We start from the raw sequence: 27,663 nt of genomic DNA on the forward strand, positions 1-27,663 counted from the left end.
TTTTATTTAGTTACAACGAATCATTAACAAATTACTTACATAAACTGAAACTTTGTAACTATAACAGCACTCTTGGCTCAAGCCCCAGAGTGCAACCATACTTAACCACTTAAAGACCATCCGCCCTAAAGCCAAGACAGTAAAATACACCACCGGTTCACCCACCTGCCGTGAATGGACAATTAAACATTCACAGCCCACCCCATAAAAACCACGGCCTGCTCCACCATAAACAGCAAATTCAGATTAAAGATAGCATCGCCAGTATCCAACAGATGAATTGCGTCATTTCTGTACATACCTTTACAACCACCCTCCAGGTCAATGTGCCTGAAACTAAACCCTCCTTCTAGCTGCATAAACTTTTGCATTGCTCTGTTCAGCTTGCGTCTGACCCTCTCCAGTTCTTTAAATTCAGGTCTGCCCGACCACACCAACCTTGATATAATCTCAGACAAGATAAAAACGCTTTACTAAAATAATGTTTTACATCAGTTCCTTGAAAAGCGGCAATAGCTCAATAGATTTTACTTTACCCAAATCGTTACCACCACAGTGAATAATAATTATATCCGGACATGGAAATATATTAACAAATTCCCATAAAATACTCTCAAGATGACAGATACCCATACCACGAATACCTATCCAACAGATTTTAACATTCTTATTATCAAAACCGAGGTTTTCTCCTCCTTTTCTTATTTCTGCTCTTCTTGGAGCCCAGAAAAAAAAGAATGTGCAACAATCCATTTTACTTTCTGGTCTAACATATATCTTAAAACAATCTGTTTCCCATCTCCCAATCCTCTTAATTATTGACTTATCCAAACCTAATCTTGCAGCGTCTGTTGCTGCGCCAATCCTAAAATAGTGTGTAGAATAATTTTCTCTCCCAAGAATAAGCGCTAACAAACACTTCTTTAATGCACTACTAAATGGAAATTTTGTTAAAGGTTGACCCGATTCAGTTACCTGAAACCATAGGACGCAGAGCCATAAAAGCCTCTGACATCTTTACCCGGAAAACACCGCCTTCATTAACCCTTTGCAGGACTATCCAACACCCTCTTCCTTTTTTGTCAGTTTTTGATGACCTAAAAAAAAAAAAGCTTTACATTTTTTCCACATATTACATCTTCTATTTGTAAACCAGAGCCGCCCTTTCTATTGATAGCCACCAGCTCACCGATCCGAAAGGCTCCAAAGAACGCAATAGTAAAAGCCGTTTGGAACAAGCATGACTCAAATTTGTTCCAACAGATATTATTTAAAACTTCCACCAATTAATGTAAAAAATCATACAATATCGGCCTCCTGGAATCCTGTGTATAAATCCTACAACCATAACCTTTCAAGATCTGCTTCAACAAAAAATCTTTAAATGCATGCTGCCTAGCTATGACATTCTTCTTCCCAGGAATATGCTTAGCTTTCAACCAAATATTACCGTATTTGCTCGATTATAAGACGAGGTTTTTTCCAGAGCAAATGCTCTGAAAAATACCCCTCGTCTTATAATCGAGGTCGTCTTATAATCAGACCTCATTCAGCTTCGGCCGTGCTGCTTACCGGTCTTTGATCGCGATCAGCGTCTCTGCTATTAGCAGCAGGAAACAGGAAGCTAGCACATAACTCCTCACATAACTCTACCTCCCCCCTCCTTCCTCTGGGGGCGGGGCCAGAGAAGTTGCTCGCACAGCCGGGCCCCTGCAGAAGTCTTTGAGTGGGAGATCTGCAGTTCAGGTAAGGGGGTGGGGGGTTTGAGAGTGTGTGTGTGTGTGTATGTGTGATTAATGGAATGAATGAGTATTTAAATGTTTGTGAATGAGTGTGTGTGTGATAGCATGGATGTGTAAGGGGGGTGGGGGTGGTAGCATGGCATAGGGAGGCTGTAATCACACTTCTAACATCCCCAGGTTCCAGCATGTACTGGCTGCCTTGGCTTGATAGGAGTGTGATTGCTGTTAGCAGTATATATAAATATCTCCAGAAATGCATTTTAACCCCCTATATGCCAATCAGCCCCATGATATGCCTTTTAACCCCCTATATGCCAGAGTGGCATATAGGGGTATAAGGCATATCATGGGGCAGAGGGGCATATAGGGGGTTAAAAGGCACATCATGGGGCAGAGTGGCAAATAGGGGGGTATAAGGCATTTCTGGGGGCAGAGTGGCAAGCCTGGGGGCAGATGTGCATAACTGGGGGGGCAGGTTGGCAAATAAAAGGAAATAAAAAATATATTTTTCTCAATCATAGCTTTTATTAAATATGAAAATTAGTTTACATGAATTAATATTTACTAGTAAAACTTTTTTTTCCTATAGGGTTTTTTTCCTAAATTAATATTTCGATTTTGGGGGGTTGTCTTATAATCAGGGTCGTCTTATAATCGAGCAAATACGGTATTAATAAGACATATATAAACTAAACGCCTAAAAAGATTAATTACCGGCAAAGACTTAGCACTCAATGTATTGATAACCCAAACTACACCCATATTATCGCAATTTAACAAAATTCTCCTGTTACGCCAAGACTGTCCCCAGCATTCTAATGCCACTACTACCGGGAACAATTCCAGTAAAACCTAATTCCTTGTCCATCCTGCTTCATACCATTCGTGTGGCCATCCAGCTACTGCCCATTTGCCTTGCCGCATCAGTAAAAAACTCGAAATCCTTAACCTGCCTTGAAACCCCTACTGTGTGATAACCTACCTTTTTTCCGGCAGTGGCCTTTGCTATCTGCCTGGAAAAAAACTCTGTCCATAGGAATTATTCTAGTAGCAAAATTTAATAGACTAAGTAAAGATTGGAACCACTTAACTGTTACCGTTTTAGCTTTTAAAACAACATTAATCATGAATCTCAATTTAACAATTTTATCTTTAGGCAATCTAAATAGCATATTAACCGTATTTATCTCAATACCTAAAAACAGCAATGGAGTAGTTGAAAAAACAGTTTTATCATACGGAATACCAAAATACGGAATACCAAAATAATCTGATAAAACAAAAAACGAATTTAACAACCTTAAATAATCTACATTATCAGCCTTACTTATAAACAAAAAACCATCTAAATAATGTATTACCGAATCTAAACCTGAAACTCTCTTAACTGACCATTCTAAAAGAGATGCAAAAGCTTCAAAATAAAAACATGAAATAGAACATCCCATAGACAAACACTTGTCAAAATAAAATCCACCATTTAATTGGAAACCTAAAGAGGGAAACAAACAGGGTTAATAGGCAGGAGCCTAAAAGCAGCCTCAATATCCACTTTTGCAACCAATGCATTTTTACCAAACCTCCTCACCCACTTTAAAGCATCTTCAAAACTCGCATAATGCGCAGGAAAATCAGATATACTAATTTCATAATTTGGAAATGAAAGATGATGCATTCGCCTGTATGACCCTCTCTCTTTTTTGGTAACTAAACCCAATGGTGACAATCAGTGGCGTACCTACCGGGGTCGCAGGGGTCGCGACTGCGACCGGGCCCCGGCGGCAGGGGGGCCCAAGCCAAGGGGCCGCACGAAATCGGGCCCCGGCGGCAGGGGGGCCCAAGCCAAGGGGCCGCCCGAAATCGGGACCCGGTGGAAGGGGGGCCCAAGCCAAGGGGCCGCCCGAAACCTTTTTACGTTTTTTTTTTTTTTTTTAATAAGGCAAGCCGTGCCACGGAGCTGGCAACGGCCACCTAGTGATTAGAGCAGTGTGAGGGGTGAAAGCTCCGCCCCCTCACGCTCAGACTGCAGGAGCACCGTAATGAGAGCAGCATGAGGGGTGAAAGCTCCGCCCCCTCACACAGACTGCTGGAGCTGGAGCACCAGATGTTGTCACTCACTGACATTCTGTTTAAAAATAATACAGCAGTCTACATCTATCAGGGCCCCAAAGTAGAAGTAGGTAGGTCAGTAAAATAATGTATTTAAAAAAAATAAAAAATTGTATGTGTGTATATGTCATTAAATTATTATTCAATTATTAATTAAATTATAAATATAAAAAGAAATCTATCTGTGTGTCTGTGGAGGGGGACAAACTGCATAAAGTTTTTTTTTAATTATTTTAAAAAATGGAGATTACTAGACTTCTTTTTATATAGATATATTTGTCTAGACACATATATAAACACTTATATATAGACACACGAGTTCAGCTCCCCAGTGTCACCTTTGTCCCCATCCAGCCAGGCACAGGATGGGCTGTTTGGGGACAAAGATGGCAAACCCTACGTGTGTTATCTGGGTGCTGGCCAGGTTCTATGTGGACAGTGTGGAGGCCAGGGCTGGTTTTGGGGTGTGCAACCTGTGATCTATGCCTGTAATTTAGTGGGTTTTATCTATACCTTTTAATGCAGAGTTTTTATGTGAATTCTAATTAATCTATACCTGCAATGCTGGGTTTGTGTGTTATTCTGTAGATCCATATCCGCTATGCTATGCTTCCATACATTATTTATGTATTCAAAGAAAAAGAGGCGCATGTACAAAAGGGGCCCTATGTACATGCGCCCCTTTTTCTTTGATTACACCCTATGTACATGCGCCCCTTTTTCTTTGATTATGCCCTATGTATATGCGTCCCTTTTTCTTTGATTACGCCCTATGTACATGCGCCCCTTTTTCTTTGATTATGCCCTATGTACATGCGCTCCTTTTTCTTTGATTATGCCCTATGTACATGCGCTCCTTTTTCTTTGATTATGCCCTATGTATATGCGTCCCTTTTTCTTTGATTACGTCTGGTCTTGAACATCCTGAGGAGTGTTTTGTCGGGTTGCTGCAGTGCATTGCTAGGGGAGTCTTGTTTATTATTTTTAATTTTCACTTTTTAATTTGAACACATATCACGTGATAGGGTGATCTATATTTGTTTTTAAGCCTTATTTATGTATACCTGTAAATACAGGGTTTTTATGTCTTATTCAGTTGATCTATACATGAACGTACTGTTTACATGTGTTGTTTATTTGATCTATACACGAACTACAGGGAGTAAGAGGTATGGTTTAGTGAATGAGGGACAAGGGGACTCTGGGGATGATTAAGGGGGAGAGTACCATGGTCAGGGTCAGAAGGAGGAAAGACTGCACCCTAATGTTAGGCAATTTTTTTTACCCAGAGATAAAACGCCCTTTCTGAATTTGTAGTCACTTCAGTGGACAAAATATTCAATCTGCATATTTTATTAAAAATGATTAGTGGCACTAAATTGTGGCTTCAGATGTGACATGACTTTTTTAGTGTATCGATGTACTTCCAATCCCGTCACAAAAGATTCTATCTCATACATCTGCCGAGCTCTGATGTAATCTTTATCTAGCATACATGGATGGTGAGGAGTTAATATTCTGTCCATTCCCTGCTACTTATTTTGGCCTTTTAACACTTTTGGTTCCTGGGATTGTAATGTGGTATTCTGTTATTGTAAAAAGTTGAAAAATTTGACAAATATGATTCAATATGTAATTTGTTGGAAAAAAAATTGTTGTGTAAAAATCATGTTTTTTGGGGGGTGGGGGGGGGCCCATAACAGATTCTCGCACCCGGGCCCTGAGGCTTCTAGTTACGCCCCTGGTGACAATCTAAAGCTATCAAAGAGGGGAATAGGGAAGGGGCCAATGTTCCATCTAATTTTTCTTAGTTGGCGTGCGCAGAAAATTTCTCTTGTGCAAAAAGTTTCGCACGCACAAGCACACAGCTTAGAGGGAACACTGGAAGGGGCCTGCCACTCTTCCAAGCAAAATCTCTTTCTTAATTTTCTCCTCAACTATACTGACATTACCCTCCACCGATTTAAGGTTATTTACCCAGCATACGTTATCACCTTTAAAATTCAGAATATGAAAACCAAAACCTTCATATAACATTTCAGCCATCTGTTTGGATAATGGGTTAAAAAGGGGAGCAGATCTAACCATTTCACTGGGGTCTCCGCTTTTTTGAACTTGATCCTTCCCATGTCCTCTGTGAAAACACTTACTAGCTGGATGGCTCCCAGCACAAATCGTACATTCATGCCTGAACCTACAAGAGTTAGGCCACTTACATTGAGAATCATTAAATCACCAACAAATGCCCTTTTGACGCGTATGCTGGGAATTAACCCCTTGGGATCTAAAATTAGACATATTCTTCTGAGGGAGCATAACACTAACCCACGTCCCTACATCTTTCATACCCCACTGCAGGTTCTTATGTACAGCTAGCTTTTGTCTGAAAACCAAGACATTCCAACAAAAGTCTTATATGCCTCTAAAACAGCTTTTAAATGGTGAAACAATCCTGAAATTATAGTATTATGCTTCTCACAATAAACACTAGCAAAACTACAGAAGGCTTGTAACCAATTATTGAAAGATCTGGGAATCGGTCTTCTCCTGTCCGCATCCTTCTCATGTTTCAGCAAAAAATCCTCACACGCAGGTAACAACGACAGAATATCTATATAATCACCATTCCACATTTTTTCCTTAATAGAAAGGTTCATTTTATTACTGGTTCTCTCCTTGTCAAAGTCTGTTTTTATCTCTTGATTTTTATATTTTCTATTCCTAAGTTTTTCTAAAAGTAGCTAATGAATGTTTGGGGCAAGGTTATGTTCCTTCTTGTTCATGGTTTGTATTCCTTCAGATTGTAAGATCGTTTGAGCGGTGCTCTTCTCACCTGTTGTTTTTGTAAGTTAAATTGTTATGTTATATACTACTTGTTATGTCCTGTCTACCCATTGTACAGGGCTATGGAATCTGATGGCGCTATATAAAAACAATAAATAATAATAATAATATTAATATCATTATTTGCCCCCTCAAACATCACCATCTTGGAGAAAAGAGTATCTGCATCAATTCACACATATAAGGAACTTATCATTCTGGGAAACTTTTGCTGCTTTTTGAGCATAGTGGTTTCAGCATTGTTCTAAAGGCTTGTGGTCCGTTTCCACTAATACTGGACCCCTATAGATATATTGATGACATTTTTCACATCCGTTGACAATGGCTAGCATTTCCTTTTCAATTTGGGCATAGTTGGATTGAGCTGCCATAAATGCCCTCGAGGCATAGGCCACTGGTTGACCTCTTTGTGTCAGTACTGCACCCAACCCAAATTGTGATGTGTCTACTTGAAGAACAGTATCACAGTTCACATCAAAATATTTCAAGATGGGTCCGGGCTGTTTGCTTATAGTGGCCTTTATTTTATCAAATGTTGTTTGCATATTAGCATCCCAAGACCAGCATGCATTTTTCTGCAGTAGAGTTCGTAGAGGTGCTGTTTGTTGGGCTAAATCCTGCAAAAACTTTGACAGATAATTGAAAATGCCCAGTGCTGTTTCTAGCTCTTTTCTAGAAGTTGGTGCTTGCATTTTAGTGATCGCTTGATCGATTTTGTTGGGATCAGGTTTTAAACCATCTTTACTGATCATATGCCCAAAGTAGCTTACCTCCTCAACACCAATCTGCAGTTTGTTCAGGTTGAGCTTCATATTCTTCTCACAACATCTCTTAAGTAAGGCAATCAGGTTCTTGTCATGTTCCGCACGGTCTTTGCCATAGACCAATAAATCATCAATTATGACTTCCACACCCCGCAGGCCTGAAATTAGCTCATGTGACTTTTTTCTGGAACATTTCTTGAGCAGATGCTACACCAAAAGGAACTCTTGTAAATCTCCATCGTCCAACAGGGGAGTTAAACGTGGTGAGGCGACTGCTGTTCTCATCTAGACGTAGTTGCCAGTACCCAGACTGTGCATCTAGTACACTGAACACTGATGCTCCAACAAGATTTCTCCATCCTTGAGAGTTCTTGTTCCACTTGGCTTTGAAGAGCTAAATGTATTTTCCTCGGTGCATGTATAACAGGGTGTGCCCCTTCTTTTATCCGGATTTTGCATATCCCTGGAAGGCATCCGAGTCCTCTGAATACATCACTGAAATCATGTTTAATGCCATGAGCTGTCAGTATGTTTTCACTGCTGTTAAGCGTCATTATAATTTAACCAATCTCTTGGCTCGTCCGCAGACCAAGCACAGCAGGAGCCTGTGTTTCTATTACAAACACCTGTAAGTTTGTTTCAGATCCTTCATATGCACATTTTGTATGACAATGTCCAATAACATCCAGGACCTCTCCTCCATAACCTCTTAGCTTTGGTAGCCTTTACGTTTCGAGTTGTTATTCCTTACGGAGGAATTTGCTATATATGTGCCCTGGCACGCAATTTACCTGAGCTCCTGTGTCAATCTTAAACTTGACAGGGATCTTAGCATCCCCTAGATGTAAGGTGACCACTGCTTCATCTGCAGAGTGTTGTGTGTTCTGCACCGATGCAAGGTATATCTGTGATCTGTCTGTGTCATCATCTGAATGGGTGTTCAAATCATCTATATTATACACTGGTCGTGTCTGTGGCTTCCTATAGCTCATTCCGTTATGACACATTTTGGCAAAGTGCCCCTTTTTTCTGCATTTATTACATATTTGGCCTCTTGCAGGGCATAACATATCTCTGTAAAGTGTGTTTCTACAATATCCACAGGTTGTTTCTGTGTCCCTAGCTCTGTTTTCTCTTTTATTCCCTCTCCAGTCAGCCTTTTCTCTTATGTGACTTCTAGATTGCTTTTCAATTGCACTGACTTGTGGTTGTGTACCACCCAGTACCTGCAAGTCTTTTCTTGACATCTCATATACTCTTGCAATTCTGATAGCTTTTTCAAAGGTTAATTCTTCCTCCTGCAGTAACTTTTCCTGCACTTCTTTGAACTGACTGCCCATTAATATCCTGTCTTTTATCATATCTCTGCTATCATGAAATGCACAGTCTTTTGCAAGCAATTGTAACTGTGTGACCCACTCACCAACTGATTCACAGTCCCCTTGGTTCCTCTCATAGATCAGCTTTCTTTGCACTGTTTTTTCATGGATTACAATATTCATCAAACTTTGCAAATAGTACCTCTGTCTTTTTCTTGTCCTCTGGAGCTATGTTTTCACTTGCACACCATGCTCTGCATACATCCCAGCCTGTTTGGCCAACACTGATGAGAAAGTATGCAGCCTTTTGTTGATCAGTCCATTGTGCTGCATCAGCTCCTTCCACTTTGCCCAGTTTTCTGAAACATTTCCAGATTCTAAATCCAGGGGAGGAATGTTTCTTGTGCTGTTTGCCATTATTCTTTGGACCCCACTTCTGGTACCATGTGTTGTATGTACAATAAAGACAGACAGATCAGGCAGAAGCTTCTTTATTCCATGCTCTCTCTTTCTCCCTCTGCTGCCAACCGAACTCTCTCTTACAAGTTACATAATAGGACTTAAGGTAGACCATATATTAGCATTTAAGTTAGGACTTTGGAGTTTGGAAATTAACAACATTAACGGTGTCACAAATCAACATAACATTACATCACAGGCCTGGTAATATTGTAAGCATATTGTGAAGTTAATAAAAACACATGTGCAGGGGACAAGGATGAGATGTCTACAATGAATATACCATGAAATGTGATATTTAATATCATTATTGGTTTTTGGTTCATTCCAGACGTAACCTCTTTACTACCCGGGGTTTTTGGTACATCAAATACCGGAGCAATTTTAAATATTTTGCCAAGTGTCATTTCAATCATTACCCCCTTTCCTAATATTGTACCCATGTAAATATATATTGTTTTTTCAAGGAGATGGAGCTTTCTTTTGATACTGTATTTATATTTATTTTAAATGAACATTTTGTATGAGTAATTTAGTCAAAACTATTGAACAAAAAATACCCACAAAATTATATATTTTTGTAAAGCAGAAAACCCAGGGTATTTCATCAGGAGCATCTGGACACCTTTTATGTATTTGCCCACCAATCACTGCCAAAGTTAGCTGTTGAAATTATTTCCTGCACTTTTTTCACCAATATCTTTATGGTGCTTATGATTTTTTTAAATTTTTTTTTTTTGTTGTTATGTCAAGGAAATCCAGCCAAATGTGTTCATCTGTATCTCCAGATTACAGAAATACACATCCATACTTTTTGTTTGGACATTTCAGGGCACAAGTTCGAACATGCCCATGAGATTTTCATGTTTTGCTTTACTGGCCCTATGTCTAATTTGCCGCCCCTGATTAAAAATACCCCCATAAAAGTAAACATTTCTGTAAAGCAGACAATCCAGTGTATATTGCTAGCAGTATTTGGCAGCTATTTGGCAAACAATGACTGCCAAAATTAGCCATATAAATAATTTTCTCCACATTTTTCACCAACACTTCTGTATTTCTTAGGAGTTTTTGGACAGGTTATGTGAAATTCAGCCAAAATTGTTCAGCTGCATCTCCTGACTAAGGGAATACCCCACATACATAGGTTTTTTTAAGCATATTTTTTATACACAAACTTATCGTTTTGTGCCACTTCAAAATACCCTTTTTTCCCCTTGTGGCTCACCGTAGCCAAACATAAAAGAAAACAAATATATAATACAAAATCTAATAATCAATTTTGGTATGGTATGATACACAATAAAACAATAATTGATGCAGAGTCCCGGCAAAGTAGGTCAGTCAAGGCAATGGTATCTGGAGTCTTTCCTAATACTTTTTTTGAGGCTTTTATTTGGCCCCATTGTACCAAGGGAAAAACCTGGTGTTAAGACGCAGGACAATTTCATTTTGCATTTTTGGAGTGGCATCCTTAAACAGGTTGTCTTTAAAATTGTTTAATTGGATCCCCAAGAAAATGTAGGTCTTTACAGTTCCACGTTTTTTGTAGAGCACATTTGTGTTGAACATGGCAGCCTGGGTCTAGTAGATGGCAACCTTCTCGTACCATGTTTTGTTTTTATAGCAGGTACGGCTGTGGACACAGAAAAGATCTGCACCCTCCATGTAATTATTGTACTCGATGATGCACTGCGCTTATATTACCTGTGCATCAGCCTCTCCTCTCACACTGACAGGCACCACTTGTTCTTGTGTATGGTGGAGAGGATATACACATCTTTTTTTGTCAGTGTACCTAAGTGCCAGAATTTCATCATTACAAAAAACACTTGAGCCACAATTCTGTTTGGGGTGACCTGATATGTTGGGGAAACCTTTTTTCTGAACATGCCACATGCTGGTGTGGCTAAAAGAAAAGGAAAATAACGGTTTCACACTATTTCCCACTTGTGTCAACTGAGTCCTTTCAGACTTAGGGATCTAGATGACTGTCCTTCACCTGATACATCCTGAAGGACACAGTATATACCGTAGTGCTCTCGCAAACTTTGTACAAACTTACACCATACCTTGAGAGCTTTGTAAAAGCATTCCATTTTAACTTTAAGAAAAAAAAAATTTCGGTGTCTTTTTTTTCTGTTCTACGCTAGCTGCGCACAACATCCTGGGAGGGGTGGAGGACATGCACCATGCGACAGTGACACTACCCTTATATTAAAAACTAAATACCACCCCCCCAAAAAAAAATCCCCCAGTTCCCTGTAACCACCCACCAAACTAACTAGATACTACGCAATACTAAAAATAAAACATCTTAAAAATCTTAAGATTCAGACACACAATGCTCTGTCCTCCAGATCAAGATGGAAGAGAAAGGCAAAGCATTTGAAGTAACAGTCATGCGATCGCTGTAATTGGCCATCGCAATGATCCCATGATGGTATTGGCGAAGAGGTTAAAGAGGTAGTTATACTGTTCTTGTGTGTTCCAGATTTCTGTTGTTTTCCTTCATCAACCAACCCTGCTCTATTATCATATAGAATCACGTAAACTCTTAAGACCTCATTGATATTGAGACATCTATTCTTCAGGTGGATTGAACACGATCACCAGTGTGATTCAATTAGAAAACTATGGGAGCTATAGGTTCAGAGATGTTGCCTCCTCCTAATCTACTTGTTGGTTACCCCTAAAGTCAGGCTGTTTGGTTAGGGTCCCCTTTGGTCTTACCCAGCCAGTGATTTGCTCGCCCCCCCCCCCGGAGCACATACTTTGGTAGGTGCAGCCCTTCTCACAACATTTCGCAGGGATCTGGAGCAATCCCTGTGGGGTGTTTACGTGATTTTAATACACTAGTTACTGGTGTGGTGCAGCTAAGTGTTTGAGGAGCTAACGTGGAGGGACATGGATTGGCTGGTGGTGTTACTGGCATTTGCTCAGGCCCAGATTGTTATGGTGTCCTAGTTTAATGAGAAGTGGGTCCTCGTAGGGAATTCTGGTTATGTTTATTCCCCATGAAATTACTTTGTCAATAAGCAATGCGGTACTTCTTTTCCAAATCGTCACATGTTGTGTCCTTATTTCACGTGTTGGGAGGGTGGCTTTATTTCAAAGGAAATGCAATTATCATGTGAGGGCACAAATTTGCCTCATAATAAACATAAACAATTCTTTTATGGTTTTATTTGGTACTTGGCCTTCTCTTATATTCAGAATTGCTGTATACATAATCCCTTAAGGACAGAGCTGTTTTTTATTTTTGTACCCTTCATGACAATGGCTGTTTTTAACACTTTTGCGGAGCTCGTGTTTAACTGTAATTTTCTTCTCTCATTTAGTGTATCAACGCAAATTATATTTTTTTCAGGACAAGAAGGGCTTTCTTTAGATACCATTATTTTAATCAAATAATCTAATTTACTATAAAAGAAATAATAAAATATGGTGAAACATTTTTAAAGAAGCACTTTTTCTTACTTCTATTTGAAAAATCTTTTCCGCATTTACAAAAGCTAAGCAAAGTAGCTAAATTGATTCTACTATTTGTCCTGAGTGAAATACCTAATGTTTAAATTGATTTTTTTTCTACATTATAGGGCAATAAGTATAAGTAGTGCTTTGCTATTTCAAAACCATTTTTCCCAAATCCTGTCCCCATGTCCTATTTGGGACATCTTTAATGCCGGCCAATTCAATTTACCCCCATCAAACCATATATTTATGAAAACTAGAAACCTTAAGATATTTCAAATGGTGGTATTTTAAAACTTTCCATGCACTAATTTTACTACCAGCCTTTGTCAAACTTTGCGGTAAATTTCTTTTGTGTTTTTTCACACAAATTGTACTTCAGGTATGAATTTACAGCTCCTAGTATGTCACCCCAATATGCGTTTAGTAACATCTCCTAAGTACAGGCGATGTCACCTATGCATGGGTTTGTCTGTTTTTTTAGGAGATAAAAGGCCACATTTGAGAGGTGTGTATTTTTTTGAATTTTAACTACTGATCAGTCTGTGCCAGTGAAAGTATAGCTCTAATTTTAGGGCTTGCTCTCTTGAAAACTTTATTTTTTTTTAATGGGGGCCACCATCTTGTGAGAGGCAAAGTTTTTCGTTATGGTGGTTGTGATCGCTTTGTGAAGCAGTCATAATATCAGATCATATCGGGTCCCTGCTGCAGATTTCGGTGTTGCTGAATGCCTGAACATCAAGGCATTACAGCAACACTGTTTGGTCAGTGTCATCAACAGGATGTTGTTCTGTGACTTTCCTGACATGCTTATTGTTGTCAAGGAGTTCAGCCCAAAGGTTGGCCTTAGTGACACATTGAGTGGCTCAGAGGGGCAGATTTCTTTTTCTATTTTGAGTCATTTCTTCAGTGTTGTTCTTCAAGGATTAAACAGTAGCACAGGAAATGGATCATTTGATAGAGACGGTACTGCTGTGGACCATTTCTTCTTACCAAGCCTAAACACAGATCCATATTTATGAAGAGCTAAACTGCTTTTGCATTCCACCTGTTTTTGCAGCTGCGCTCAGGTCTCAACACTTCCTTGTCCCCCAGTGGTGTGTTGGCTCTCTGTCCATAAACAGTCAAGTGCAAAGTATATGGTATATTTTAAACCCAAGGCAGGCTCATTTATATGCTCAGTTAAAGCCAAAACAGATAGGTATGGGGAACTGTGTGGGTGTTTTGGTTTCAGGTCAGCAAGTGCATATTGGTAGCTTGATCAACAAAAAAGTAAAGAAAAACAGGCAAAAAAAGCTACTGCAAAAAACTAAAACTCTCCTTTTTCTTTGTTTATAACCTATTTCACCCAAACCTCCATTATCCCACTCCCTGCTGTCCTTCCCCAGCCTTTTTTCCCATGGACTCTCCACTTCCTGTATCTTAGTGTTCAAGTGATCCACGCCCCCTCTGGCTCTAATGTAACAGTGGTTCCATTTGTGTAATACAGGCTTGGTTCCTGCTTATTAATTTACTGTCACACACACACACACATACACACACACACACACATATATATATGGGAAGGGTATATATATATATACGCTCACACATATATACATACATACATACATACATACATATGCTCTATGTAGACATCATATCCTGGTGCTCTCCATCCTGAGTCCCCATAGAGTACAAGTTTTATTAGTGTCACATACTGCCCTTTTCTGTACAGGGTCCTACTCTGTATAGGGTACATGTGAAAGTCCAATGGGAAAAAAATATATGGTTTTCTCCTTGGGAGTGAAATCCAGTGCTTTATACAGTAATGTAGGTTAGCTTTGAAAAAACATGTAGGTTGTCGTGTTTGTCACTTTCCCATGCCTTCTTCCATGCTTATTTATTTATACTTTAGAAGATTAGCGTAGCTGGCAGCAAAGCTCCTGTTCCATCTGTAGGGCCGTTCACAACAGTGTATGCTTTTTAATTGGTTTTAATTTTGAGTGACTTATGACATTAGGTTCAGATCGTCACTTAAGCATTTAGCAACATGCATGCATTATAATTATTAATTATTGTTTTATTTAGCGCCATCATATTCCCTAGCGCTGTACAATGAGTAGGCAGGACATAACAAGTAGTATATATTATCGCAATTTGGCTTACAGAAACAACAGGTGAGAAGGGCCCTGCTCAAACATTACATTTTTCAAATGTCTTTTTGACACTTTCTGTTCAGTGGGGGGTTAATATTCTTTTTTTACCTACCTATTCATTAATCAAGGTTACATTTTCTCAAATATTTCTTCTTCTCACGGCTATAGTTAAGGGTTATCCCCATTTGGGCTATATATATATATATATATATATATATATATATATATAGCACATCTCTGGAATAGTAGTTGACAAAACCCTGGTTTTATCTTGTTTTGTCCCAATAAACTTCCTCTATTTGCAGACTTGGAGCCCGCCATTGTTGTCCGTCGTGATATGTTTGGTGCATTTCCCCGCACAAATTCTACAATGAGCTGATTCATTAATCATAGTGTCCACCAGTTTGAGCAATTCTATTGTTTACCACGGGCAGTATGATAAGGAGTCAGGGTGTTTTTCTAGTAGATTGGGCTACGATAAAAAATTATGCCCACAGATGGATAATATTCATCTGTCAGAAAACTTATTATGCAAAAACGAAAGAGAACAGCACAATATTTTAATCTAGTACTAGTAAAAAAATGGTGGTTGTTCTTCCTTAATATAACATAGTATGAAAACTTATTTTCATGTTCCTTTCTTGAAACTTTTGCACTTCTGTATGTAAGAGGTAATGGACCTTGAAGCTGTCACCATGATAACCAGATACTGGTGTGATTTGTAGTTACCATGGTGGTTTAACATGCCTCTTCTAATATCTTCTAATAAAACCAAGAAACATTCAGAAATCTGAAATATATATGAAATTACCTAACTGATTCACATAATTCTACTGAAGTGTGCAAAAATTGGAAATGAGTACGCCTTAATTTGACCATTGATCACAGGTATTAAGACAGATTTTAAAATGTAGAAACTGCTGTGTAAAAGATACTCTTTTCTCTTGAGAGGCCTTTATTTGCATTGTTCATATCATAAGAAACTTTAGCATGAAAATAGGACTGAATTATTGCCTATAGTTCATCCTATTATGTGTAAAAAATATGAAAAAAATATAAAATATAAATTTATATATACATTAAATAGAAATAACTGTTTTCACTTCATCTTTAATATGTGTAATGTTATTTGAGGTTTTATTTGCCACCTGAAAATCTTGCCCAGAAGCTTACGAATTGTGAGAAACTAGTCTTATGTCAGTTAGCCACCAGATGGTGCACATACCATACAAGTCTAGAGCAGTGAAGTATTATTCTATACCGAGTGTATATTGCTCACATACCGACAAATCATTTCAGAAGATGAAATAAATCGTACGGTGCATTACAAAATTATACACAAGAAGTTGTTTCATATAGCATACTGTGTATTTAACCAAACTTAAAACATTTAACCAGTCTACCAACCATACCAACCAGTATAGCCGTCCCCCTCACCATCAGTCCCCGCCCCTGTCCTAACATCTATGGTCTCTCAGTCTCATCCATGCATCTTGCTGTTTGCTATGGGAGTTAGACTTCTGTATGAGTGGGATGTTTGCAATAAGTCTTCTACAATTGCATCCAGTGCTCTGAACTGTCTGAACAATTTTTGTTTAACTTCATTTGATTAGAGATCGATAAATTGTGATCAATTTTGGAAGAAAAGTCTGTCCCTCCTTTCTCTAGGTTGGCATTTAGGCACTTCATTCGCATAAGTAAAGGGGAAAGTGCCCACCCTTCCCTGACACCTCTCATAGTTATCCTTTCTGAATGCAAGCCACTGACTGTGATCTGAGTCTTCGGCATTCTGCAAAGCTCCCTGAAATTTGAGAACTTTTTCTTAATGTTGCCATGCCACCCGGTTGAAGGCATTCTCTTCATCTAGGCTAACCAGAGCTGAAGAGTATTTAGAAATATTTGGAGAGGCTATCCAATGCTATGGCAGCTCAGATTACCCACTACTAGGTGCTGACCCCTTCACAAAGCCCCACTGAAAAAGGTGCAGGAGATGTGGAAGAATTTCCTGCAACCTGCCAATATTCCCCAGGATTTTAACATAATTGGTCTGTATGGTTCCATATTGACTGCTGGTTTGATTCTGGCAATGGTAAGGGTTTGCAGGGGCGTGTCTTCCAACATAATATCATTAAATAATTTTTTTTTCGATTTAAAAGATTTTTATTGACAACCAGGCACAGCATGTGACAGAATAAACAAATGCAGATACACCGTAACAGACAGGTTTGCACATAACATGTGTAAACATAGTGGAACATCAACAATACCAGCAAGGGCCACATTCACATGTGTAGGCAAGGAGAATAAGGCGGCGAATGAAGGCCCGGAAGTAGTGACATAGCAGATACTGGTACCATACTTGGAAAGCAAAAGCATGTTGGGATTTGTTGTAAACAACCAAAGGGAGAGGGACCCTATCAAGTAAGAAATAGTCCCGCAGGCAGAAACCCCATGTGGTTGGGGGCGAAGCCGCTAGGCGGCGAGTAGCGGGGATCATTAAATAATTTTTAATCAGAAGGGTTGCAGAATCATATATAATTCACCTAAGACATTTGCATGGTCTGACCTTGGGTGGAATTTTCTGGGATGTTCATTCCTGGGAAGATTGGCAATGGTCTTGAATGTTTTCCCCTTTTGAATAATCTTTCTCATTGTAAAATGATGGACTTGTTGAGAAATGGCCTCATTTGCTTCTCTAACATCATTACAGATGTCTTTCCTCCCTGGCATTGTGTTAATGCTCCTGACCAGCAAACTGCTAAAACTTCAGGTATCACTTGCTGATGATCAATTAATAAAGGGAATTTGATTGGCAGCACCTGTCTTCTACTTAACATCCTAATTCCTATGGAATCAGTAAGAGTTCACTTAGTTTTTTCACACATGGCTTTTCCATTTTGGCTTTATTTTTTTAATAAATGATGACACTCCCCTACTGGCATTCAATGATTTAATAAAAAACGATGGTCAGGGCATGGGTCATTCTATTTTTATAAAATGTTATGGGTGCTGTTTGATGGCTCTAGAACTGTGGCTGCCTGGGTATTTGTTAGTGGTGAGGTGTGGGTTCTAATTGTACTGGTAGGTGAGGAGGTATAGGTTCCAGCTTCTGGGGTCACAAGGTTTCCATACCAGGATAAAACGGTCAATGGTTTGAAGGATAAAAATACTTTCCTATTCATCATGCTGACATGGCAGACACGAAAGTATGTGAGTAACAATCTTGATACATAAGGATTGGTCATTTCACCTTCACCACAAATGTCGTGACCCTTGTGGCAGACTACTGATCCCAGTGGGTGACCTTAATGACGAAGAAGTAACTATAGCTAACTTCTATGTTCTATGCCCCTAAATCAGCTCAAATCACATTTCTCAAAAAAAGATTTGAATTTATCTACGCAATGAAGAGAGGCAGATTGATAATCTGTGGGGATTTAAACCTCATTTTAGATGCCAGGAAAGAAACCAAGTTGCAAAGCCAAGCTGTTTTCTCTTTACGGCGAACAAAACAAATATTTTATACTAAAGAGGACAGGCACCTGGCTCGCAAGCTATGCAAACAAGAGATGTCTTCCAGAATTGCACATTAGCTAAATGACAAGGGTGAGATAATTTGCAATCCTGTCATGGTTTCACATCCAGACTTGAGATTTCTCTAGTGTTGTTAGCTCTATGCATTTTCACTGTGTGCTGTAGGCGGTTCTTTGTAACTCCACCTTGCTCTGGCCTACATAAGCCTGCAGCTTGCATGATTCCGTTGCCCCTGTGTTTTGCTCTGGCTACCAAATGCAACCCTGTGTTCCTCATTTTCTTCTGTATAACCTGGCTTTGTGTGACTACCCCGCCAGGATTTTTGAAGTTTTATATTTTTTGTGTCAGTCGCAAATCAATTTACCTCATTTTACTCACAGGTAGGTAATTTAAAGGGGGATCCTTCAGTCACTCTGGAAAACATGCTCACCTTCTTGACAAGCATCCAACTACCCACTGTTGAGGTTCCAGGTGGCCTAGCACTTTCAGATCCAATACATCCTGAAGAAATAAAGCTAGCTATCCAAACTCTAAAACAACAAAGTGCCAGGTCCAGATGGATTTACCAATTTCTACTATAATACTTTCCAGGAAATTTTGATACCACAACGGACAAAGTTATTTAACCGTATCGTCCACTTTGGAGAGCTCCCTAAAGAGATGCTGGAAGCTAACACAATAACAATCCCAAAACCAGGAAATATGCCCACTGCCTGTGCTAATTACATGCCTAACTCTGTACTAAATACTGACAGGAAACTATATGCTAAAATACTGGCTAACAGGTTCAATCAGCTATTACCTTTGTTAATTTTCCAAGACCAGGTGGGATTTATCCTTCAAAGACCAGGCTCCGAAAATATTTGAAAAGTAATTGACCTTGTTTCCTGGGGCAACAGGGGAATATGTAGCTGGTATTTTTTTCATTTGATGCTGAAAAGTCATTTGATCAGTTAAACTGGACATATATGTACAAAACCATATGTGCCTATGGCTTCCTTTAGAGTTTATAGCTGCTACTTTAGTACTTTATTAATTCCCTTCTGCCAAGGTCAACTATGCTGGCTTCTTGTCAGATGCCTTTGGCATAACGAATGGCACTAGGGTTAGGGTTGTCCATTGTCACCCCTTATTTTTGTATTAGCTTTGGAACCTCTTGCACTCAAAATTAAAACCACCCCAAAAATTGCAGGCCTCAAGGTTTGTAACCGCATATATACGATTAATTTATTTGCTGACTACATCTTCCTTGCCCTAACCGACCAAACTGCTATTTTGCCCTCGCTTGTCTAATTCCCTTTTGACTGGCAGAAGGAAACTCTCACTTATGTGGGCATCCAGTTCACCAAATCATACCATACTCTGTTCCAAGTGTACTTTGGTAAACTATGGGCCTCTATAAAATACTTGATGCAGACATGGACACAATTTTAGATCTCATGGATTGTCCACATTATGGCAGCAAAGATGGCAGCCCTACCATGATATATGTACCTCTTCCAAACACTCCCCATCCACATTCCATCTGGCATTCTTAGACAATACCAAGGGGCCTTCAACTCTGGCAAAGAAGGAGACCTATAATCTCATTTAGGCTATTGCAGCTCCTATATTTCAAGGCTATGGAGGTGGTCAACTACTCCTAGCCTACAAATCCCATGAAACACTGTTGTGAGTGGAACTTGAATCTATGCTATCATCCCCACACTATCTTCTGGAGTTGATGTGGCTTCCTCAGATAAAGCAGCCCAAAATCCGATCTTTACTCACAAGCCCAGTGTGATCCCTCAGTATATAATGGTCACATTCATCACTGTAGCCCTTAATCTAGCTAACTGGCAAACTAAAGGGATACACACGATTGGCAAGCTTCTTGAAAATGGATTGATAAAGTCCTTCCCCTCTCTTCAAGAGGAATTTCAATTGCCGAATACAGATTTATTCTTGTACCTACGTCATATGAAAACTACCTACACCGGACCAGCATGCTGTCATTGTTTACCAGTCACCATAATCTTTACAGCCATTGGCGCACTGGTGAAGCTGCAGTCCTTGGATCTGAGTGACAATGCTCTGAAAATTCTGTGCCCTGACATTGGTAGACTTAAATCATTGCAGCATTTACGACAAACAACCGGCTGAAATACCATCCTCCAGGTAAAACCATGGTTCATTTACACCCACAAATGTGGCTAAGCATATATTATCAGTTATTTGTGCAATGCTTTAAATTACTGTTTGTGCCTTTTTCTGTTTGAGTGTTTCTTGTAAAAGATGATATTTCCCTAAAATGACGTTGTAGGATAAAGGTATTGAAAGGAAATGTTTTGTGAACAATATAGCAACCGCACAGGTACAGTCTGACTTCCTGGCATTTTTAAAGCTGGTATTTTTCATGTAGCATAAGTAGAAAAATAAACTCTAAATGATGGTTGCTGCATGATATATTAAAAGGTCTTTTGAAATTTACTGTCTCTTAGGTTTCTCCTTTGTAGCTTTTCCTGTTATTAACCACAGAGCAGGTGCGTTTCATACTGACTGTCCCCAAAATAAATATAACCAACTATATAGTGGTACATGTATAACAAGATTACCTAGGAAATTTCTACTAAAGGATAATAAATGGTCGGTGATCTAAAAGGGTATTGCTCAGGAAGAGGAGGATGACACAAAAAGGAATAATTATGTGAAAAGTGTTTTTTCATTTCAGTTAATCAAATACTGATGACCTCCCCAAGTCCTTCTTCTGTGGTGGGACATTAGCTGATCAGGAACCACTGCATGTACCAAGTCCCCATATTCAAGTAGTAATTCTAAAACAAATATATATTTTCTAATGCTGTTAGCTATAAGTACATGTCCAAAAAATCAATAAACAAGTAAAAAGCAATTTAAAACTCGCAACCTTCTGTGCAGTGTTATGCGTTACCTGTGACAGCTAGCCAGCCTCAATGAACTCTTCATGGCTGGTGACTGTCTGGCATCTCTATCACTGGGTTAGTGAGGTGAGGATGCAATTAGTCCCAGAACTGTCACAAAACCAAACCGTGAGAGACATTAATAAAACTGTAACAGAAATTACTCCAGAGTCTTAGTATATAGTGATGGGGGTTATGCTACACTACCATCAATGACTGGCTCAGTGTATAGGGGTCGAGTTATGTTGTACCACCACCAATGTCTGGCTCAGTATATAGTGATGGGAGTTATTGGTTCAGTAAAGGTTATTTATTTAAACTAAATCTATTTATAAGTTAATCATTTATTCTTTCAGATTTCTAGTTTTTTTCCAGTTGACATACAGTTTACAAATGTGTGAAATAAATATTTTTCTAGCATTAATTTTTTTGTGTGGGTGTTTTAATATTATAAAGTTGGGGGTGTCAATACTCTAGGTACGCCCCAACTAAAGGTATCTTTTAATGCATTTTGCTTTGAATTGGGCAATCCCACAATTTACCTTCATATAATAGGGCCCAAGAAATAGTTTTGAACTTGACTAGATGTATAATACTGTTATTATTAAAATTATTTGGAACATTTTATAAATTAGTTGTAAAATCAAAGTGTCATATACATCAACGTGTAACACACTTGTGACTGAAGCTGAAAGAAGTCTTCAAGTCCTTTGCCTTGTGTGGTAATTGATACAGGAAATATTAATTACCTGTAGGAATATGATGCTTTTCATAAGTCAAATTATATTTTACCAGAGAAACGATGAGATCCATCTAAAATGGAACTTGTTGGTTTTAATTGCACATTTAAAGTGTTAAATGTGACATAGACGAGGCCAATTGTTATTTGTGTTTTTCAGACCAATTTTGAAGAAAGATCTCTAGCTGCAAGTATCATAAGCTATTAATATGAATCATTATGTTTGGTATTAGTCTAGATGGGTCACACCTTTTAACTCATACTCAAAGAAAAATGCAGGTTTTGTCGATGCATGAAATGTATGACTTTTGTGACTCAATAAAATAAATTTCTAGCTGGTTTCATTTGCCATTTGAAACATTTTTTCCCAGGACACTGCATCCACTTTGCTTACTTGTGTTGGTGATTTCCCATTTAGCAGTTATTTAACATAAAAATATTTTTCTTTTTTTTTAATCACTGCTTCATATTCCCTGAAATGATTTAGAAATCGCCATTGTCCTTAAGCGATGTGCATGTTTTGCCCTGCTCTCTTAGCTTCTATACAGACATGGTTTGCTTTGGTCTCTTCTGCACAAAAGTTCCCATATTTGGGCTTTGTACGAGTCCTGCTGTAAGAAAGCAGGGTTTTTCTCCTTAGTTGTGGGGTTAATGCACTTTGTTGAATTCACTGTTGGAACTTCTTTGTAAAATGTTCTCTTCTCCTTGTATACTGGCAACACCCAGCAGGAAAGGTTATATTGTCAGCTTCCTTCGTTTAGATGTTGTTGCATTGTAGAACACACACAAGGGGTAATTTCAACAATATCAAAGCTTTAGATACTTTGATACTTTGATATGGCAAATAAAGAATGTGGTGTATAATAGAATTAAACTTTTTTTGTCATTACATATTTTTTCATTAAGAGCAATTATTGTGCAAAATGTTAAAATGGGAGCAATCGCCATACCAGCCAATAGAATGTTCCTGATGAATTTCTAACTTTTGAGACTTTTGAGACTCCAAAGGGAGCAACAATTTAAAAAGTTTTCAATGCTTAACAAGGAATAGGAAAAGGGTTGAGCTTGTTGGACGCGAGTCTTTTCTCAGCCTAAACTACTATAACTATACTGTGCAGAGGACTACAATTCTCAACCTGCTGAGGCATCACTAAAAAATGACTATGCTGAGAAAAAAATCAACAGTGGCCTAATGGATGTAATGAAATGGAGTTAATCATTTTTAAAAGCAAATACAACTTTTTGGAACGGTGGTCCACCTGTTCCTGTCTATCATTCACCTCTGAAGAGTTCACTGTCCATCTTCCATTGGTTCTTTCACAGATTCTGTGCTACCACTTCCAGAGCTTGTACTACGTTCTCCCACATTATGTGTGATTTTCTTGTACATTGCACATTTAAAATGAAATAGATGATCAAGATGTAGATTAGTAACTATACAATATCATGGGTCCATGCAAAGCGTGACAGAAATCTCAAATTTGTATTAGAACTTTTTTTTATAATATTCAAAACTCCTATTCATACTCCTAGTTTTATTTCACAACTCTAACCTGTCTCAATCCTTTTTTCATTTGATAGATCCAAGCTGCACATCCTCAGTCTTATTACCCAGACGTTTCCTGAAGCTGCTTCAGTGCCCTCTGGACCACTGTAATCATCAATGTTTACTATTATTGATTCAAAGCTGTTCCTTTTAGGAGAGACGCCAATGGCTGGACTTCATCACGGGTAATGCAAAAGTACCATTATGCAAAAGAAGTAACATTACAGGCAGAATGCAACATATGGTTCCTTAGATGAATTTTGTGCTGCACTGATAAGAAGTTGCCCTGTTCAAGATAATTTTGTCTAGATGTGTTATTGGAAGAGATTATTTATTGGGTCTATTCACTTAAGCAGACATTGATTGGAGATTATACAGGGAAGTTGTGTTTATTCTCTGTTAAAAATACATATTATGCAGGACCAGTTCAGCTCTTCTTGCTGAACAAAAATCTACCAGCATTGGCCATTCATAATGAATAATAAAGTGAGGGAATGAGAACAAAATTATCTTGCTAACTCTACTGCCAATGATCCCTTTAGTACATAGACCTCTAGGGCAAGATTATTACAATGAGTTGGAAGAGATGCAGGGGTAAGTTACATCAACCACAGTACTTTTAAGGAAGGCTTTTAGGAGTGCAATTATTTATAAATGGAACTGTGCCCTAAAGTATCACATTATCCAAACTTATTCGATGGTTTAAAGAGTAGGGTATACAGTGCAATGATAATGATTGAAGATGTTCTAGTGCAGGCCTACTCTGAGCAAGTATTGGAGCTCTTCCCTAAAATAATTTTCTTAACACCTTGCTCAGATACTTCAACATGTCTGATAGTTTGCCTTACAGCTTAGAAATTACGTTATTGTTCTTACTATTTTCTGAACAACCAGCTTATTTCTATATTTTATAGAAAGTGATCTAAGAGGGCAGAAACATACTCCATTAGTGATATGTGGACAGCATAAATGTACAAATAACTGTTGAAGTTGTCAGCGAGGTTACTTAGTATAGGTATTTATTTACATAGCCTGTTTTAAAGGAGGATATATAATTTGAGGATGATACCTTTAACTGGTGTGATAGGAGTGAGGTGTCTAGGTGTCATGGGTGTTAGATGTGATAGCTGGGTGTCATAGGAAGGGTGTGTATTTGGAGTGAGGTATAATGGGAGTGAGGCCTGATTGGAGTGATAGTGTTGTTTATTTGACTGAACTACATGTGGGACGAAAAGAGAGGCATGGCACAGTGATGTAGGGGACAAAAGCACTCCGGGGTGATGATGTGGGTGCCACAGGGTACCTGAACACTTAATGCCGGCCCTGTTTGTGACTTGCACGTCCTTTTCAGATCACTCACGGGACCAGCAAGAATCCTGCCCTGCACATGTGGTGTGAGGACAATGTCCCCAGAGTGAGAAGTAGTGAAGGCCGCACTGACTCTGAAAGTCACCTCCTAATCTGCAAAATCAGTGTGGCAAGTACTTTTTTGGGTGTTTTGTTTTTGATGTTGGGGTGCAGTGTGATTGAATGCTATGGAGCACGTGGGGGCCCAAGCAAATGCTTGCCCTGGGTCTTGTCAATATTAATGACAGCAGTGCCCTTTCATTGTTTTTTCCCCAGGAGAACAGCTGTCAGATTGTGGCCTACTGCTGCTATACCCAGTATCTCTGGACTTGCTGAGCCATACTTATCTTGGTTTATCATGATTTTCAATCTGCCTCATGGCTGACCGAATATCACTTTAATTAGTAGGGCACAGCATCTGGAGTGCTAGAGGTTGCCTCCCCTGTTCTGTTCTTGGTCATCATGGAGTCCAACCACCAAGAAGATCTAGCATCTATTAACATCTCCTGGTTTTATAAAAACTGTCCTGCCTCCTTTGCGTGAACATCTTCTAATTTGCACATCATATTTCCAGTTCACTTATAATGTAGATGTTTGCCCCTTTTTTTGTTTGTGGTTTAATCATTGACTAAAAATCAATGAGAAAATGTATTTGAAAATGTAAATTTCATTAAACTATTTGTATAACATAGAAATTTAGCCCATTTACACATTTTTCAAAATCTTCCTGGGGGTAATACATTACAATTATATAGCACCAGTAGATTTTGTAGTACTATAACAATAGGGGACAGAGAAAATATTTCACACATAATTCAAAATTGGTAATAACTGTAGTGTTTGCTTGTTGCCTGCTTGGATGGATGACACTGGCTTCCGTACAAGCATGATGTTCTTCAGTTGGTTCTGGTAGTTTACTCTCTCACATAGCCCCACCAATGAAGAATTCTATTAAAGTAACTTGTAAGTACGTTGAAATAAACGTGTTTTTTGTTAAATCCCTTTACGTATTTAAATTAAGTTAACATTTTATATCTATCATTCATACTTACATTTAGTAATACTACCAAAATCAAGAAACATTGTGAAATGTACACTTCCACATTCTTCAACTATTTTTAATGATGAAATCGTAACAATAGCCACCTTCTACAATGCTGCATAAAAGAAAATTGATTTCCAGTTTGGGCAATGACCCAAATATTTCTGCAGACAGATCTAGCGGTTAGTCTAATTGAATATTGATTTCTTGCCATCAATCTCTTATTATTAGAAAAACTCAATGCTACACATTTATCCTTGCATATTAAAATGATATAATACCATTGATTGGTATTTATTGAAAACAAATAGTTGTGAATAACGAGAAGAACAACAAGAAAAAAAATGCTTCTTTTTTATTTTATTACAGAAATGTATACGTATACATTTGGCACCATTCTGATGAAAGAAAACCCCAATAGGGCTATTAAATTTATTCATGTAAAAGTCATAGCTTGCAAATAGAGTTGGGAGAGCCAATGTCACACTTGTACCTAAATGCTGGAGGCAGGTGAAGCAGAGTGATTCTACTGTGGTCTTGTGCAAGGTGGACCACAGAGAATGAAATGGTGGTCATCATACATCAAGGCAGGGTCTGGGAATAGCAGAGAAGCCACAGAGGATGATGCCAGCAGAATGGAGCTCAAATGGAGATCTGCACAAAAGATAGATTTGTGATTGGCCTAGACATGAGGTCCATAACCAGAAGCAGTAGCGTACCTAGCGGGGGGCGGGGGGGCGGTCCGCACCGGGTGCCGCTCATCAGGGGGGTGCCAACTTGCCGGCACCCGGCACCCCTCCAGAGACGGACAGTAATGTCCGCCGCTGGAGGAGCAGGCTCGCAAGAGAGCGGTATCAGAGGTCTTTAACAGACCTCCGGCCAGTAGCGTACCTAGCGGGGGGCGGGGGGGGCGGTCCGCACCGGGTGCCGCTCATCAGGGGGGTGCCAACTTGCCGGCACCCGGCACCCCTCCAGAGACGGACAGTAATGTCCGCCGCTGGAGGAGCAGGCTCGCAAGAGAGCGGTATCGGAGGTCTTTAACAGACCTCCGGCTCCCTTGAGTGATTTTAAGCCGGTTCCCCTGAACCGGCTTAAAATCACTCAAGGGAGCCGGAGGTCTGTTAAAGACCTCCGATACTGCTCCCTCGCGATCCGCGCGGCAACTGCTGCTGTGCAGAGGGCACTGTGGGCGCGGCTTCAGTGCCGCCGGGATCTGACAACAAACCCCGGCGGCACTGAAGCCGCGCCCACAGTGCCCTCTGACCCGGAAGAAGACAGAAGAAGAGGAGCGAAGAGGAAGACTGCTGTAAGAAGAAAAGAGGTAGAAAAGAAGGTAGGAAATCATTCATTAAGACTGAGTGACAGTGAGTGAGAGTGGATTGGTATGTGTGGAATCTGTGGATTGATATGTGTGGATTGGTATATGTGTGGATTGGTATGTGTGGGACCTGTGGATTGGTATGTGTGGGACCTGTGGATTGGTATGTGTGGAACCTGTGGATTGGTATGTGTGGAATCTGTGGATTGGTAAGTGTTGATTGGTAAATGTGTGAGAGTGATGGGTGTTATGCTGTACCATTTCCAATGTCTTTTTCATTATAATTATGCTCTAAAGTACATCATAACTCCCATCACTCTATACTGTTCCGTACAGTGGCAGAGCTGGGAGACAGAGGCCTTGCACCCCC

General features: G+C 39.3%; 1 protein-coding gene across 1 annotated transcript in view; it reads left to right on the forward strand.

Annotated features, from left to right (window-relative positions):
- Positions 1-25,437, forward strand: part of LRRC28 (leucine rich repeat containing 28) — a 46,812-nt gene extending 21,375 nt beyond the window's left edge. Inside the window, exon 11 of the mRNA XM_053462377.1 lies at positions 25,366-25,437. The gene's annotated coding sequence lies outside the window, so the exon portion shown is untranslated. The remainder of the gene's footprint in view (positions 1-25,365) is intronic.
- Positions 25,438-27,663: the final 2,226 nt, after the last annotated feature.

The sequence above is a fragment of the Spea bombifrons genome, chromosome 4 (genome assembly GCF_027358695.1).
Source record: "Spea bombifrons isolate aSpeBom1 chromosome 4, aSpeBom1.2.pri, whole genome shotgun sequence".
In the NCBI taxonomy this organism is placed as follows: Eukaryota; Metazoa; Chordata; class Amphibia; order Anura; family Pelobatidae; genus Spea; species Spea bombifrons.